The 17,636-nt window shown below is 38.9% G+C and overlaps 1 pseudogene; it reads left to right on the forward strand.

The window, feature by feature from the left end:
- The first annotated feature begins 364 nt into the window (after positions 1-364).
- Positions 365-14,371, forward strand: LOC118224764 (annotated as a pseudogene).
- The last annotated feature ends 3,265 nt before the right edge of the window (positions 14,372-17,636 follow it).

The following is a 17,636-nucleotide window of genomic DNA, read 5'->3' on the forward strand; positions in this document are numbered from 1 at the left end:
GGTGCCAATAATTATGGCACCTATGATTTTCAGAAAATTCAGATTACTTAATAAAATAACATTGAAGCATGAGAGTAAATGTATTGAAATAAAAGTATATAGTTTTCCCATATGTTTGAACATAACATATAGATTATTATCTGTGTGATTTATTATATGCAGCTTTTTTCGACATTTTTATTGAGGGTGCTAATAATTCTGGAGCCCACTGTAAGTCACTGTGACATATATAGCTTTGAGGAAGTGAGAATTCAGCATTTCCTAGAAATCCAACATTTTTACCGGAACTGCAAAAGCACCTGTTCAAGCTGAGATAGCTTGGGCAATTGCAGAACACGCAATTTCACCTACTTTGAAGTGTAGCCTATAAAATGCTCCAACTGTTTGGAGAACATTCATTCAGAGACATTGTTGCTCTGTGAATTCGCCTGTTCGGCCGAATAAAGGTATTTGAAACCGAATATTTTGGGTAAGTCTGTTAGACTCTTCTCACCGACCGGGGGAAATGAGGTAATTTCCACGACAGTTGTTAGTCAGGAAAGAAATACCTGTTTAAGAAAGAACTGCTGGTACCTATCAAAAGAGAAAGGCACTTTCCTGTTGTTGCACTAGGTCATGGGTGCTTGATAACAAGAAATTGAATGTTAACCAGCAATCTTGCAAGGCTTCACAATGTCCTTTCGACTCTGTAACATTTGGCTCCTCAAATCTGGACAGTAATTACTGTTAGTCATTACATCAATGGAATCCATCAGTTTTATTTCTATATTAGCATGCATCATAAGGGAGGGTAAACAGCACTCAAGGAATTTTATTGTTTTTATGGGGTTATCAGATGTAATCATAAAACAAAATTGATACAATATATTTTATATAAAATGTGACGTGGCTTGTTTAGTTCCTATGAAAAAGCAGGACTTCACAGGCAGTAGTGGGGGTGTGTTTGCGGCCTGACAGTCAATCTTGATCTTTTTATTTATCTCTTATCATCTCCTGAACTTTTTCTTAAAGAGTTTGGACAACATGATGATTGGCATATTCATTTCGTAAAGTCTTCCCTTAGTTGTTATAGAGTTCTTTACAAGTTATCCTTATAATGCACTGACACTCATGCTAAACCTGATTTTCAGACACATGTATTATTTAAGGTGTGTTCTAGTGCAGTGCTGAAAAATCAGTTTTTGACAGATGATTATTTTAGTTTTATAAAGTTTACTGCCAGGTCATTCAGTGCTCTCGTAACAAAGCCAGGTTTTGCTGTTGCCCTTGTTCTGTGTGAGACAGCAGACACAGCTGATCTACACAGAGATTACATTTGACTTCTGTGCTATGGAGTCAGAGACTGCAGACTGTTACATTTCCATTGGTTGAAATGTATGTTGTGTTGTGGGATTACTTTGTATTCTCTAAATAATTTATCCAGGTTTATTTTCTTTTATTTCACTTCCTTATGTCTAGTACTTCCTTTTCTGTTCTTCTTACTGGCTAGTGCTAACTGATTTCTTGTTTTATATTAGTTTCACCTATTGTTAAATATCCAGTTTGTTCTCCTCTGCATTCAAACCAGTGTTTCAACCTATTCTGTATCTTGTTCAATCTGCAAAGGTGACTTTCTGTCTCTGTCGATCTTTAAACCTTTTTTGGTATCCTGTCCTGGTTTGTCTGTTTTTGAGTCGGATCTTTGGTTGAAATACTAATAGTAATGCTTCCCGACTTATCTCCCTTCAAAACTACACAGAAATAGATAGAGAAAAATGATACCAAATTTCCCCTAATAAACACAACACCCTAACAACAATTAAGATTGAACAGGTAACTTCGTAGCTCACTGACCCTGAAATGGTAAGAGGAATCTGATGCAATAAACAAATGTGATTAGCATTCTAAATGCAAATACTGACCTAATCTTTGAATAATAATACAGGTTTTGCAACCTTTCTTAATCTTCCAGATGATCATGTGCCTGTGTTCCTGCATTATTTTTAAACACTGTAAGATTATATTCAAAGTATGAAAAGCACCTTAAAATGAAAGGGGACCAGATGGATATGAATTGGGGGTTTATCCAAAGCCAAATACCCTATTTGGAAATGCACAGGCAATTTCTTGTATAATAATAATAATAATAATAATAATAATAATAATAATTATTATTATTATTATGATTATAACTAAATATATGGAATCTGTTTGGATTGGGTATTGCAGAAATAAGGCATTGTGTCATAGATGCACAGAAGCATAGATTTTCACATATTATGACATAGAGCATTCTCATTTAGTCCTCACCAAGTCCTAATAGTAGATAAATCTGATCTCATTTAACATTTAATTTAAAAATTAAAACATTTAAATTTAATCTCAAGTGTCCATCCCCTACAGAAAGTGGAAAGAGATGTTTTCTACAGTATTGGATACTGTACATTTTGGTTGTGTTAAAGATATATCCAGTCAGGTCGATGTTTAGAAACCGCATGCTAATAAAACAATGCTGCAGTGCATAACCGAACGTCTGTATTCACGTGCCTCTTCATCGGTCACTTCCTGTTTTACGGCGACTGCTGCATCGTGTTTGGAACCTGAGTGCCACCTAGTGGCTAACTCTCATAACAGGTTGTAATCGCACAGTTTAAGATTATAGCAGCTGCCTGAAAGTATATTAAGAGTTTGCCATTGGACAAAAAATTAACTTGTGTAATGTTTCAGTTCACACGTATATAGGAGCTTGGTATTTGTTTGGAAACATAAACAAGTATTTTCAAAGCAAAGTCAACCGTTGTTAGTCATAAAATGCATGTGTATACAAGCTTCCAAAGAACAATATCTTCTGCAATCTTACCTACCGAAGGGGCATCAGTAGACGGCTCAAAGCCAAATCTCAATGCCAATGTTCAGTCACTCAACGGCAATAGCTGCATGTTTCTACAGCTCTACTCCGTAAGTTTGGTGCTAACATTCTGTTTTTTCAGGGCCGTCTGGGTAGTGTAGAGGTATAAGCACTCACCTACCACTGCAGAGACCCGGGTTCACAATTGACAGTGATCACGGGTGAGAAGCCGGTGAGGGTATGAGTCCTGATCGTTGCATTAGCGAATCCTACTGGTTGGTCGGGGCGCCTGCTCAGCAGGGAGGGGATCTGGGGGAGATAGCGTGAACCTCCGCGCTCGTTACACTCTCCCAGTGAAACTGCTCACTGTCATGTGAAAAGAAGCGGCTGGTGACTCCACATGTATCGGAGGAGGCATGTGGTAGTCTACACCCTCCCCAGACCAACAGAGGATAGCGCATCGACCAGGAATGTGATACACACGGAGAATTTGTATAAAGACTAAATTGGGGAGAAAATGGGAGAAAAATGAAAAAAAAAAACATTCTGTTTTTTCTCCCTTTTCACATTTCTCTATTTCAGGCTGCAAAAAATATCCCAAGTAAAAATACATTAACCAACAGCGCTATAAACAGAGGAAATTGTGGAAATGGCAAAACATGGGGAATGTCATGGAATCTGTGGCACCTATTTTATCCAGTTCATTTAAAACTTTATCCTAGCAGCAGCATAATGTTCACTAGTGAGTGAATCCTGTTATGGTTTTACACTTTTGTTTCATCATATGTAATTATTTGTCCAAAGTAACATTGGCTTTACTTCTATGATACTTGGGCATATGTACATATAATTCTGTACATAGTATAACAATGGTTTTATATGTATTATTTTCAGGGTTATGGGGGGAATTGGGGGGGGTCTGACCCCCCTAATTAAGACTTGGACCCCCCTCTAAAAGAGGTAAAAACAACAGGTCAGTGGTGTCACTATGGTTGGTGTCTAATGACGCCTCTGATGGGAAATATATTGTAATATTTACGATTACAGGTAAGGAGGATATATAAATGTTTCGACCCCCCCCCCAACCTGTTGTTTTTACCTCTTTTGGGGGCGGGTCCAAGTCTTAATTAGGGGGGTCAGAGTCAGACCCTCCCCAATTCCCCCCGTAATTCGAACACTGTATTTTTGTTTCACCTTGCAGCTAATTTAAATAAAGCTGAACCAGTCATTGGCAGCATCCTAGCAGTAATAGCGTCCTGTTATGGTTTTCAGATTTTCAAAATATACCAATTACTTGGAGTAAAAAGTATTAGCTTTACATCAATACTTGGGCATATTTACATATGCATGTATGGACAAACAAAGGTCTTATCTTATATTTTGTTTTTCAATCTGGCTAATTCAAAGCTAGCCAGTGACAGGTTGAGTCAGTTAACCACAAAAACACGAACTGGAGTTTTGTATGATTGTCATAAGAAATACACAAGATTAATGTAAAATTCAATTTCTAAAATGTTGTCTCGTCCCCATGCAACAATATATAGTAAACAATTGAAATGTTTGTTTCATCTATGTTGCTTTTTGTTTATGTACTGATTATTATTATTGGTTGTGACCCTGATTACTTATCGGCACTGTTGCTTATAAGTAGGCTACATATTAATGTTAGATGCTATGGCTAAGAGTGTCCTATAAATGTGTTAAGCAGAGACACGGTGAAAATCTGGCCAGTTTGTTTGCTTTTATTTGATTATTGTTTATATTTTATTATACTTTTATTATACTTCATGTTTTTAGTCAAAGGTTGGGACACAATTCTCTGATAACTTTACCTGATAAAAGTAGTTAATTTATAATTGTAAATGCCCATACTTTAGAAATGTACATTTATTGTACTTAAATACATAAAGTTGATGTTCAAAAGCTTGAAGCATGAAACTCCAATAGTTTGGTAATGGAATTATGTTAATCTTTGTTGCGATTCGGTGAGTTAAGATATAAAATATCGATAGCCTAATGTGAAACATCTAATGGGTTTTTTCCACAGGCACGCAGAGGCTTCATTGTGTAGCAACAGGTGCAGATTACTCATGTGTGTTCAGTGTGTTCTTTTTGGGGTTAATCCTGTAGGAGTGAACGAGTTCTACACATCCTTCGTTAATTATACTTCACTCTTACATCACAGGAAGCATGGAATCCGAACATTTAACAGTCTGCTTACTATATCACCATGAATCTGTCTCCTAATTTAATGAATTACTCTTATACGTATTTTCTTCATATTTTCACTTCATATTTTTTAATGCACAATTTGTGTTTTCTTATTTATTTTTGCCATTTCTGTTGATATTGAATGCTACAGCCATGGATAAATTAGTTTTTAAATATGTTCCATCCTGTGAGTTGTGTAAGATATAATTTTCACACTTTAATTTTGTTAAGGAGTGAAAGCTGAAAATGGCGGACTCAGGTGAAGAGGTTGCTGTTGTGGGCATTGGTTGCAATTTCCCTGGAGGTGAGGTATCTGCCATTCAGAATGTCGTCAATATAGGCTGCATTTTTTGGGGAAATAAATTGCAGTGATTTATTTCACTGTATGCTGGCATCATATTGTACAGTTAGTTAATATCCTTCAGGCAACTCAAACTTACGTCAAAAAGTCAGGTTTTAAAGATATTTTAAATTCTTAAAACAAATGACAGCACAGTCACCAAGTTCAGCTATTGATCTGATTTCTCTGTGCTTTTTCATATTGTATTAAGAAATGTTTGTGTGTAGTCGTGCCAGCCAGTGTACCAATGTAGGCTACTTTGCCTGTTAAAAAGAAGATTTAGGCATAGCTTTACACATCTGTGTAATCCATCTAACTGAAGGCAAGGTGGGCAAGGTGGGCAGGCAAGGTGCGCAAGGTGGGCAAGGTGCCATTTTTGCAACTTTTCAGTGTTGCAGTAAGGTTGTGGTGACTAAAAACTGTGTAGCACGTTTTTCTAGACTACAACCCAACCTTTATTATTATTTTTATTATTGTTGTTATTTACCTCCCCAGCATTTAATGGCATAGTAAATTACAAATGCAATGGCCTTATGTAGCTTTTACAATTAACCTTGAGGTAATGTGAAGATTAAACTGAGGATTATGAAAATTAATTAAAAAAAATAAAAAGTAATTTGATTTCTTAAAACAGAGTACAATGCAAATCAAATGCAACATTCTATGGTAGCCTTGTCACAATTATTTTGGCAACATAAATTGTCGGATAATTTTCAAAATTATAACAGCGATTGGCATATTTTGAATAACTTTTTTAATTGCCTAGAGAACAAATGGATGGTGATCTAATAGTGACAGTAAATATACTCCTACATCTGCCAGGTGAAGGACTGACTAATTTCTGGAAGATTCTGCTGGAAGGAAAGAACTGCACAGTGCAAATTCCAGATGACCGATTTGACCCAGCGTTCTGGTATGATTCTGATGACAGCAAAGCTGGAAAAACACGAACTGCCAAAGCAGGCCTGATTGATGGGTAAGCTACAAGTTCCCTACAGTTACCTTTATATTTTGAACTGCATATTTATGAAATGCATGCAGCTGAGATTTATTTCTTATAATAACCAAAAATATAATTTTACATTAATGTCATATCCAACATATTTAAATTGTTCATACAATGTGCTCTTAGAGATTTTCTGATAGAAATAATTGTTTCATTTTTCTTTGTAAATCAATTGTTAGTTTTATTTCCTTAAAATTTAACATAGTGAATTGAGCAGCAAGTCAACACAAATCTCAATGTATCTCAAAGAAACACAATGCAGTAGTGAAATAAAGGTGCTGGACAATTTAATACCCAGGTTAAATGAGTTTGACCACAAGTTCTTTGGAATCACTGAGACGGAGGCAGACCTCATGGATCCCCAGCAGAAGCTCTTGCTGGCGTGCACCTACAGAGCACTGGAGACTGCTGGGATACCCATGGAGAAGGCCAGTGGAACCAGAACTGGGGTTTTCATTGGTACAAACTTTTCGTTTTTTAGTTAGATAAAAATGCCTTCTTTAAGGGTCTTTCATTGGTCAGGGGACATGATTTTGGCTATCATTGTCTGAATGTGGCAGTTCAAGAATGCCAGCCCTATGGCCAACTTTTAAATACATTTAGTGTTTTTAATGGCTCAGTGCATCTCACTGTTCACAGAATCCTTTTGAACTGTACAAATTTATTTCCTGAACAAAAACTATTTCTTTTAGGACTCATGAACAGGGACTACGAGACAATTCTGAGCAACAGCCCAACCACCATAACCCACTACAATGGCACAGGAACAGGCATGAGCATAGCTGCCAACAGGATCTCCTATACCTTCAACTTCACGGGACCCTCGCTTGCTATCGACTGCGCCTGCTCCTCCTCTCTAGTGGCTCTCCACTACGCTGCCCAAGCCGTTAGACAAGGTAAGGCTGCCTGTTATTTACACACAGCTATAGCAGTTTTAGTTCTTTCTGTTGAACCTTTTTCTTAGTTTTTAGTATTATTTTTAATTGATATCTTTGGTACTTCACTTCAAAACATATGGACACATGGGATCTATAATGCTCACAGTGATTCAAGACCATGGTTTAATGTCTTGTTTGGTTGGCCGTCTGTTAATTGAATTAAAATAAAGTATCAAATCCAATTTTTCAGAAGGTAGTTTTTTGGGCAAACAAAACAACACTAAACTCAAACCTTTCTGTACATTTTTGACATGTTGTGACAGCAATTATAGACTGACCCAGAAGGAAAATCTGTCTGTGGTGGTATTATGTCTGTTTGTGATGTCATGTTGATGGTTGTGCTACCCTTCTTGTTTTTCCAGGAGACTGTGAGATGGCTGTCTGTGGTGGGGTCAGCTGCATCCTTGAGCCACGGATTTTTGTCACTCTCAGCAAAGCCAAGATGCTCTCACCCGACGGCTGCAGCAAACCTTTCTCCAGCAGAGCAGATGGCTATGGGAGAGGGGAAGGCTGTGGGGTCATCCTGCTCAAGCCACTGAAAAAAGTGAGGCAGTAATACTGTGTTTATAAGAACATAAGAACACATAATACTGCCCTTCTACATTCACCACTTACCTACAAACTAGAGCGCATCCAACACTACATCAAGTCTTTTACATCAAGAATATGAACGCCTCTAGGAACTCAATTACATGACTAGGCAAGCTGTTCCACATATTCTCACCACTTTTTGTTTTTGGGGGAGAGTGAGTTTCTGTTGGGCAGCTGACTTTCAGCTCATATATGAGTCTCCCAGTGCAGCCACTTTCTGTACTGTGAGCACATTTCTATCTGTTACCCTCGCTGATTCCCCTTAGGAATAAAGTGAAATATACATAGAGAGGGTAGTCTGGCCACTATCCTTTTAAAAAAGAACTACTTCCTTGTCTGGTGGCTACTATCCAATCACGATGGGATAGTGGGAAATAAATTACAATAAAATTGACACACAGGTTTTTCCTTATCCAGATTCCTGATGCTGCTTTAAATGGTGACTAGTTGTTAAACTGCTGTATCACACAGTCCTCTATTGTAATATACAGTATTCTAAAAACAAATGGAAGTATTCAAGTATTTCCGATACAGATGTAGCTCATTTGTGTTGAAATCAAATTTTAAACCAGCCATTATCAAGTGATTATAAACATCTATGTGTAGCTATGAAAGGAGCCTAGGTGGCACTGCCATTAAATTCTTGTGTGACATCATGATTTTCCTTTGTTGTCCTGTGTGCAGGCTCTACGGGACTTTGATCATGTGTGGGGCATCATAAGCAAAACTGCTCTCAATCAGGATGGTGGCACTGTCAGTCCAATCACCAGGCCGTCCATGGCCCAGCAGGAGGAGCTGCTCCACAGAATTTACTCTGCAGGGTTTGATCCATCACATGTTCAGTACATAGAGGCTCATGGGACTGGAACCCCAGCAGGAGATCCAGCAGAAGCAGGCAGCATCTCCAGAGCCATTGCCAAAACCAGACCTCCAGGAGAAGCACTCTGCATTGGCTCAGTGAAAGGTAACATTGGGCACACTGAGTCAGCAGCTGGAGTGGCAGGACTCATCAAGGTGCTTCTGATGATGCACTATGAAACTATTGTTCCCTCTCTATTCTACTCTGAGGACAGTGCCAGCATCGATGCCAAAGCCTTGAACCTGAAAATTCCCACTAGAGTAGAGAAGTGGGAAAAGACTGGCCCAGCAGGAAGGGCTGCAGGTATCAATAACTTTGGGTTTGGAGGGACCAATGCACATGCCATAGTCAGAGAGTACAGGCAGGTGGACTATTCTATACCCACCAATCAGGATTCAACAAAACTCTTTGTGTTGTCTGCAGCTTCTGAAAAGTCATTTGAAATGATAATTGCAGACACAAGTCAAGAGCTGGCCACAAACAATGCAAGTAGATTTAAAATCTCTGGCATATACATCGGCATGTCGGAGAAGCCACATGAAGCACAGGTATAGAAGAGTGTTTCTGACATCCTCTCGCAGTAACCTACAGGAAAAACTCAGATCGGCGCTGAGCGAAAGCACTTTACCATTCAAATCAGGTTTAAAGTTAGTTTTTGTGTTTTGTGGAAATGGAGTGACCTACAAAGGCATGTGCAAGGGACTGTTGAAAGAGAATCCCATATTCAGAGACAAAATGAAAGAGGTTGAGAACCTGTTCCATAATTACAAAAGCACTAACATTTTGGAGAAGCTGGAAAATGAATATGACAATGATGATTATTCAAAACCAGATGTTGTCCAACCCATTCTCTTTGCTATCCAGGTTGGCATTTTCAGTCTTCTAAAGCACTGGGGTATCAGACCTGATGCTGTTCTTGGGCACTCTGTAGGAGAGGTTGCTGCTGCCCATTGCTCTGGTCTTCTGTCTCTTGAGGATGCAGTAAAGGTGATCTATTTCCGCAGTATGTTGCAGAGCAAAGTCACAGGAGGGAAGATGCTTGTTGTCAGTAAGATAGCCGTATCAGAAATCCTGAGGCTCCTGCCTGCTTACTCAGGGAAAGTCTGCTTAGCTGCCTTCAACAGCCCTCAGTCCTGCACACTATCAGGTGAAGCAGATGCAGTCGAAAGTCTTCACCATAAGCTGAAGACCTCTTTCAACGACAAGAATCTGTTCCTCCACATTTTAGATGTCCCTGCTGCTTACCACAGTCATATGATGGATCCCATCCTGGACCAAATACAGGGCAGTGTAGGATCTTTGCAAGAGAATGAAATGGAGGCAGAGTTGTTTTCCACTGTGACTGGAGAGAAGTGTTCTCAAGGGGATTTTAGCTCAGGGAAATATTGGACCAGGAATGTTCGTGAGCCTGTCGCATTTGAACAAGCTTTGAGATCAGTAGCCAAAGACAAGAAGAACGTAGTCTTTGTAGAGATAGGTCCAAGAAGGGCCCTGCAGAGGAACATCATGGAGACATTAGGGAATGACATCACTGTGCTCCCCACTGCGCAACCAGATAAAGACCATGAGACACTGCTAACCTCGGTGTCAAAACTCTTTGAGCTGGGGGTGAATGTAAACTGGGAACATCTCTATAAAGGACATGAGGCACCACCAACATCGTTCCCAAGGTATCAATTTGATTGTGTAAAGAAGGAGGTGTACTTTGAAACAGTGAGGCAGGGCAATGAAACAATGTCTCGTAACCGTCACCCTATTATAAGACCCACAAAGCACAACAGCACAGAGTTCACCTGTAATCTTTCCTCAGGTGCAACAAAGTACCTAAGTGAACACAAACACAATGGCATTGCCCTTGCCCCCAGTGCTCTGTATGTTGAACTGGCTCTAGCTTCTGTCATAGCCAGTATGAAGTCAAATGTGTCTCTTAGCTCACTGCAGCTCAGTATCAGTTTCCAAAGTCCATATCTGTTCAGTGAGACCTCCCCCAAAATGAAAGTACAGGTTGAACCATCAGAGGACACAGCAGAATTTAAAATACATTCTCAGTCAGCTACTTATGCCTCAGGTGCCATTGAATGGAAAAATGGATCAATGGCTCCTGAGCAAAAGAATATCGCTCTGGATTTTGTGTTCAAAAGATGCCAATCAGTCATAAAGGCGGAGCAGGTCTACACAGCCCTCTCTCAGGCAGGATTTCAGTATGGTTCAGTCTTCCGAGAGCTGGGAGATGTGTACTATGGGGAGGAGTTCAAGGAGGCTATTTCGAACTTCAGGGTTCCAGATGAAATGATGAGGCAGCTGCAGGACTACTATGTTCACCCTATAGTGCTGGATCAATTTATGCAGATGATAGGTGTTGTAGCCGGGAATAGATTTTCATCAAGGCCTGGATTCCCATCTGCCATGGGCTGTGTCACTGTGTCTGGTCCCCTGCAGAATGAAATGGTCATATATCTGAGAACAGTCAGAGAGACATCTGATGGGTTTGAGGTATGTGGCTGTTTCACAGACAAAGAGGGTCATGTTTTAGTTGAACTGAGACATGTGAGGATCACATTAATGGGAGGGGGTTCTTCTGTTGCTAAAGAGTTCTTCTTTCACAATGAGCAGCATGCCACCACTGAGGATGTCAGCCCCTGTCACAAACCAAAAGCCTTAGTTTTTGCTGATCAGTTAGGGGTGGCTGATTTTTTACGGCAGTATTTACACTCAAGTTCTACTTTCATCCAGTTCGAGGAACTTGGAAAACTATCCAACTTCAAAGTTACAGAATTGTTTACTGAATTCATGGTTCCAGATGGTGTCAATAAGTTTGAAGATGTTTTGTTCATTTCTGGCCTTCAAAATCTCAGTGACTTGAAAACAGAAATGATCCTTGATCACCTGGTCGACTGCTGTGAGCTTTTCCGTGAAATTGTTCTTGCACTGAAAGCTGCCAAATACACCAACACTATCAGAATTATAACCTACAGATCAGCAGAGGGGACGGTAGACCGTATCAGTCCAGGTTTCGTCATTTCTGGCATGACTCGAGCCTGCGCAGCTGAACTTTTAGGTTTGTCATTCCAGATAATTGATCTTGCCTCTATGACAAGTGAAGACCTCAGTTCGTTAGCTCACACTTTATGTTCCTATCCAGCCAGAAAATACTCAGAGCTGACGATAAGCAATGGTCAGATTTATTCAAGTACAATCACTCGCACTCCCATTAAAACCATTGAGAGTCCTGAAAGGGTAGTTTACTCTTCAGGGTCTGAGAATCTCATCCTGCAGACTGCTGACCCTTATAGAATGACAAAGCTGTCTGCAATTCCTTGTAGTGAACCTGGAGACCAAATACAGGACCAAACTGTTGAGGTTCAACTGAGTAAAATCTGTGTTCATTCATCAGATTACTTCCCGGTCAGTGTCTCTGATCTGAACTTTGGTCAGACCATGTACTGGAACAAACACGTATCACAGAACCACAAACTCCTGGCTCTGGACTTCAGTGGAACTGTTACAGCTGTCGGGAAGGATGTGGGGAAACTGAAATTGGGAGACAACATTGTTTCATGTTACCCCATTACTGCATCCTCAAAGGTTGTGATTCCAGAAGCTGCATGCTATAGAACAAAGAAGCTTCCATTTCTCAACGAAGTACCATGCATTTCCTTCTTTGTCCTTGCATGGGAAATCTTGCATTGTGTCCTTCCGAAAGTAAGAGAAAAGAAAAAGTTGGCCATTATTTCTCTTGAACCGGATTCATATCTGGTGCAGGTGCTGATGCTTACCGCAAATCAGTTAGGGTGGAATGTCATTGTAGGGACCCAACTTAGCGGACTGCTACAAAATGCGAACAAGTGCGATGCATTTGTCCTTTTGCCTCCATTTGATGCATCTTTGGTTGATAAAGCTTGCAGTGTTTCTACTGCCAGAAACATTGTTTTAGTGTATGATAACCAGATGCCACCTATTCTTTTGCGAAACATGTTAAGAACAGATTGTGAAAATGTTTGTGTTCAGATTGTTCAGGTGGCTCATCTGTTCCAGAAAGCATACCTAAAGAAGCAAAAAGGATTGATCTACAGCTGGCTGAAATCAATGCGATTGATTGAAGTTCCGGTACTGAAAAACATTGTCTTTCAAAGAAAGACTTCCGGAAGCATTGATTGCCTGCCTGTTCAGGTATCAAAATCCTACTTTTGCTCAGACACCACATCCATAGTTGTGCTTGATGGAAAAACCAAGGATGAGGTATCTCACCTTCCAATACAAGAGAAGCCAAAACAACTTTTCCTGCAGAAGTCTGTGTACATAGTGACGGGGGGTCTTTCTGGGCTGGGGTTTGAAACAGTGAAGTTCATTGCTCAAAGAGGAGGTGGATGCATTGCCATTCTAAGCAGAAGGTCTTCATCTCATTTGCAGAATGAGATATTCACCCTGCAGAATCGATACGGCGTGTCCATCATCAGCATACAGTGTGACGTCTCCCTTTCAGAACAGGTTGTGAAGGCAGTCGTTGAGATTGAACAGAGGTTTCCTTCCTGTCCAGTTAGAGGGATATTTCACAGTGCTGTTGTCCTGCATGATGGTCTACTTGAAACTCTCAACAAGTCACACTATGAAAAAGTGTTCAGGCCAAAGATTAATGGTGCTTTAAATCTCCATCGTGCAACAATGCACTGCAAACTGGACTATTTTGTGTGCTACTCTTCCATCTCCTCTTTCATTGGCAATTCCACTCAAACAAACTATGCCGCTGCCAATTATTTCCTGGACATGTTTTGCCATTATCGGAGGAGGCTTGGACTGGCTGCACAGTCTATTAACTGGGGGGCTTTGAACCTGGGCCTCCTATTGAACAAGGATTCTTTGCAGAGATTTTTGGAGACAAAGGGAATGATAGTGATGAATGTGGCAGAATTTCATGATGGTCTGGAGCAATGTTTGTTGCAAAACAGTGCTCAACAGGTTGTGTGCAAGTTCAGCTTCAAAAACCTTAGAAATCATGTGCTGTCTCAAAACACCTCCCTGAATATACGTCTGTCAGCTTTGGTAAATGAAGAACTGAGAAACATATGCACAGAACCCAGAGCCCAACTGTCACCTACACCCTCTTCGGCAGGGGACTGTGTCAGGACCACGATCCGTGAGACTTGCAATGTAGACTTTGAAGAGCTGAGTGATGATACAGCACTGGCTGCTCTGGGTGTCGACTCAATGGTGGCCATGACTCTGCAGAACCTCATCTTTCAAGAGACAGGAGTCAATATTCCCCTTGTTAAATTTCTGGACCCAAACAGCACTCTGTTTACTTTAGTATCAATCGTGGAGGAAAGAGAACAGTGCCGATTTCAAAAGGATGTATAAAATTACCAATGAGTTTGACTGAAAAAAAGAAAGATGAGTTCACACAATTTTAGACATTTCGTCTTAAAACTACAGCTGTTGTTGGGATTGTTTCTTTTTAAAGAAAAATAATCTTTGTTTAAAAACAGAACGGACATATTCAAGAATCTGAAAAGATGTTGTATAATAATAAATAAAACTTTAGAATAAAGGAAGGAATACTGACTCATCAAAACAATTGTAAATGAAAACAAAGTAAAAAAAAAAACCCATGGTAATATAAATAAAAATACAGATAATTATGATGACTGTTTTATTCCTGTAGCTCTCTCTCTCTCTCTCTCTCTATATATATATATATATATATATATATATATATATATATGTATATATATGTATACACACACACATACTCACACATATTCACCGGCCACTTTATTTGTTACACCTGCTTGTTTTAACGCAAAGAGCCTGCTCCTCCAAACAACAAATTGTGTGGCCACATCTCAGTGTATAAAGCATGCGGACATCGTGAAGATGTTTAGTTTTTTGTTTGACCAAACATTAGAATGGCTGAGATCTGTGACCAAAGGGACTTTAAACATGGTATGATTATTGGTACCAGAAACGGTTGCTCCAGCATCTCAGAAACAGCAGCCCTCCCGGAATTTTTATGCACTACAGTCTCTAGCATTTGCAGAGAATGGTGCAATAAACAAAAAAATCCAAAGAGCGGCTTTTCTATGGCTTAGAACATCTTGTTAATGAGAGAGGTCAGGGGACAATGGGCAGACTTGTTCAAGCAAACAGAAATGCAATAAATATTCAAATAACAGCTTATTTTACAATAGTGGTGTGCATAAAGGCATATTGGAATGCACTACATGTCGTACCTTGAAGCAGATGGGCTACAGCAGCAGAAGACCACGCCGAGTTCCACTTCTCTCAGCTGAGAACTGGAAGATGGGGCTATAGTGGGGAGGAACTGAGTGATGTTATGAAGTCAGCATGGGCCAAAATCCCTAAGAAATAATTACAGCACCTTGTTGAAACTATGCTGCAAAGAATCACAGCAGTTTTTATACTGGCCATAAGGAGTAAACGTTGTTCTTTGTGACATGGCGCACTATCCTGCTGGAAGTATCCTTTTGAAAAAGGGTAGAATGTGGCCACATTTTGGTTTCACCATGTAGACATTACAGCACTTTTTATAAATAGTCCCCCTATTTCAGGGCATCATAACTTATGGGACAAATGGCATAAGAGGGGTTTCTGAATAGTCAAGTGTGTCCAATTTCTTCCTTCATGCAGGTATAAGACAGCTTTAAGTATCTAGCCTTGATTTTAGGCTTTTGATTGCCTTCGGACTCTGTTATTGGTGTTTGCAACATGAGAAGTCATGAAAATGAAAGTCAAGGAATCCATTATGAGGCTGAGAAATATTTACAGCAGGCTTGAGTACAAAAACAATATGTGTACTATGTGTAATTAAGGTTAATTGAACAATTACTTCAATATTCTACGTGAAATGAAATTCATACAACCTCTGCTGGGAACTGAAACAAGACATATTTCTTTAAATTTTAATGCACAATTAGTTTTTATTTTCTTGTAACATATTGAATTTAACATATAGAACAAAGTAACAAAAAAAAATGTGCATGTGTAGAAGTTTTATGAAAATTAACAAAACGTGTACATTTGACCAGGAGTGCACAAGCTTTTGCAAACCACTGTATACAGTTAAAAGCCATGTTACCTAGTTGTGCTACTGTTGAGCTTGCAGGCAGCTAGCGACTTCAAAAAACTGAACCAAGAAAAAAAACAACACACAAATGAAACAATTAAGCAGGCAAGAGTGCTTAAAATTTAACTTCACACTATCTGCGGTATTACTTATTAAAATAAAAATTACATTAATTAAATTAATCTTTTAGCATTTATGATTAATAATAAGACACGTCTTATGGAAGAATAATCTTCCGAGTAAACAAGTAAAAAACTCCAATAAAAATGTTCTAAACAAATACCTCAATGTCATCCAGAAAAGTTTTTTAGAAGTCACTGGTCAACACATCATTCCCTGGATATTTATTCCCATTTAGTTTACAGATACCCTTCTTAATTGCAGTAACAGAAATGTCTGTGTAACATAAATTGGAATTCTCCATCAATATACAATGTACAGTCTTTAAGAGCAGGCGTATCACTGATGGGACATTCATCACTGGTATAAAAATGACCATAGAATTCCAATGCATATTTTGAATTATCTTTTGGGTTCTCATTTTCTGTACCATCTGTCTTAGGTTTGAAAAAGTATTTAATATTCTTTCTAAATTAAAAAAAAATATTTATACATGCTTTCTCTGTACTTAAATGTTGAGAATATATCTGTGTTATCTGTTGCTGGTAATAATGCTAACACAGTGATGGATGATAATAACAGATATACCACTCAAGCAGAAAAGCTGCTAGATAGCATTGACTTACCAAGATATGCATTGGGGTGATGTGACATAAACTGTAATAATGATCAACATAGTAAAGATCTATGTTTTATGTACAGTAATATTTGTGGAATCTGTCAATGCTTCTAGAAAGTTATTTTGTAAACCAAAGAATAAGGTGCATAATATTAAACCTCACTGGAATGACTATGTGGCTGAGTTACATGCTGCAGCTAGAGACACATTTAAAAGTTAGGCACAGTTAGGAAGAATTAGACAAGGGCCCTTGTTTGAGCTTAAAAAAACTAGTGCAAGATTTAAATCTTCTCTTCACTGAATTAAAAAAATAAGGATACGATGAGGGCTAACTCACTTGCCAGGAAGTTGTGAAATAATAGTTCCTATGATGTGAAAGTAGTCAGAGTTGTGGTGACAGCATTATTATGATTTGTTCAACTATGTGTTAAAAGTAATACATATATGGGTGAAAATGTTGACGAGGCTGAGAACATGGTAGTTAGGCCAGAGGAGGTCCTTCATGCTCTGTTGAGGCTTGATGACAACAAGGTATGTGGAATGGACCTTATTACTACAGAACCCCGAAAACATGCTAGCCAAAAACTTATTCCATGTCTTGCTTTTTGTTTTACTGGTTTTTCCAGTTCATGGTATCCTACCAGATTATATTCGTGTTACTTCTGCCTGTACTTAAAGACACGACTGCTAAATTAAATAGCTCCGAAGATGATCTACCTATTGTCTTAGCCAACATTTTTTCTAAAATATTGGAGCGGGTCTTGCTGGGCAGGCTTGAATTGTACATTCTTACCACTGACAATCACTTTGCTTTTAAAAGAATATAAGAAATGTGTATATTTGCTCTGAAGAAAATATTAGCTAAATATCGAAGACAAAATTCTAGTGTTTAAGTGTTTTATTGATGCTTCTAAAGCATTTGATAGAATATATCATGGGAAATTATCACACAAAATGTGTCATAGACGTGTACCTAAATATATATTAAGAATCTTAATTTTCTGATATGCTCATTAGACCATGCAGGTAAATTCTTTTTTGCCC

This window comes from Anguilla anguilla, chromosome 4 (assembly GCF_013347855.1).
Source record: "Anguilla anguilla isolate fAngAng1 chromosome 4, fAngAng1.pri, whole genome shotgun sequence".
Lineage (NCBI taxonomy): Eukaryota > Metazoa > Chordata > Actinopteri > Anguilliformes > Anguillidae > Anguilla > Anguilla anguilla.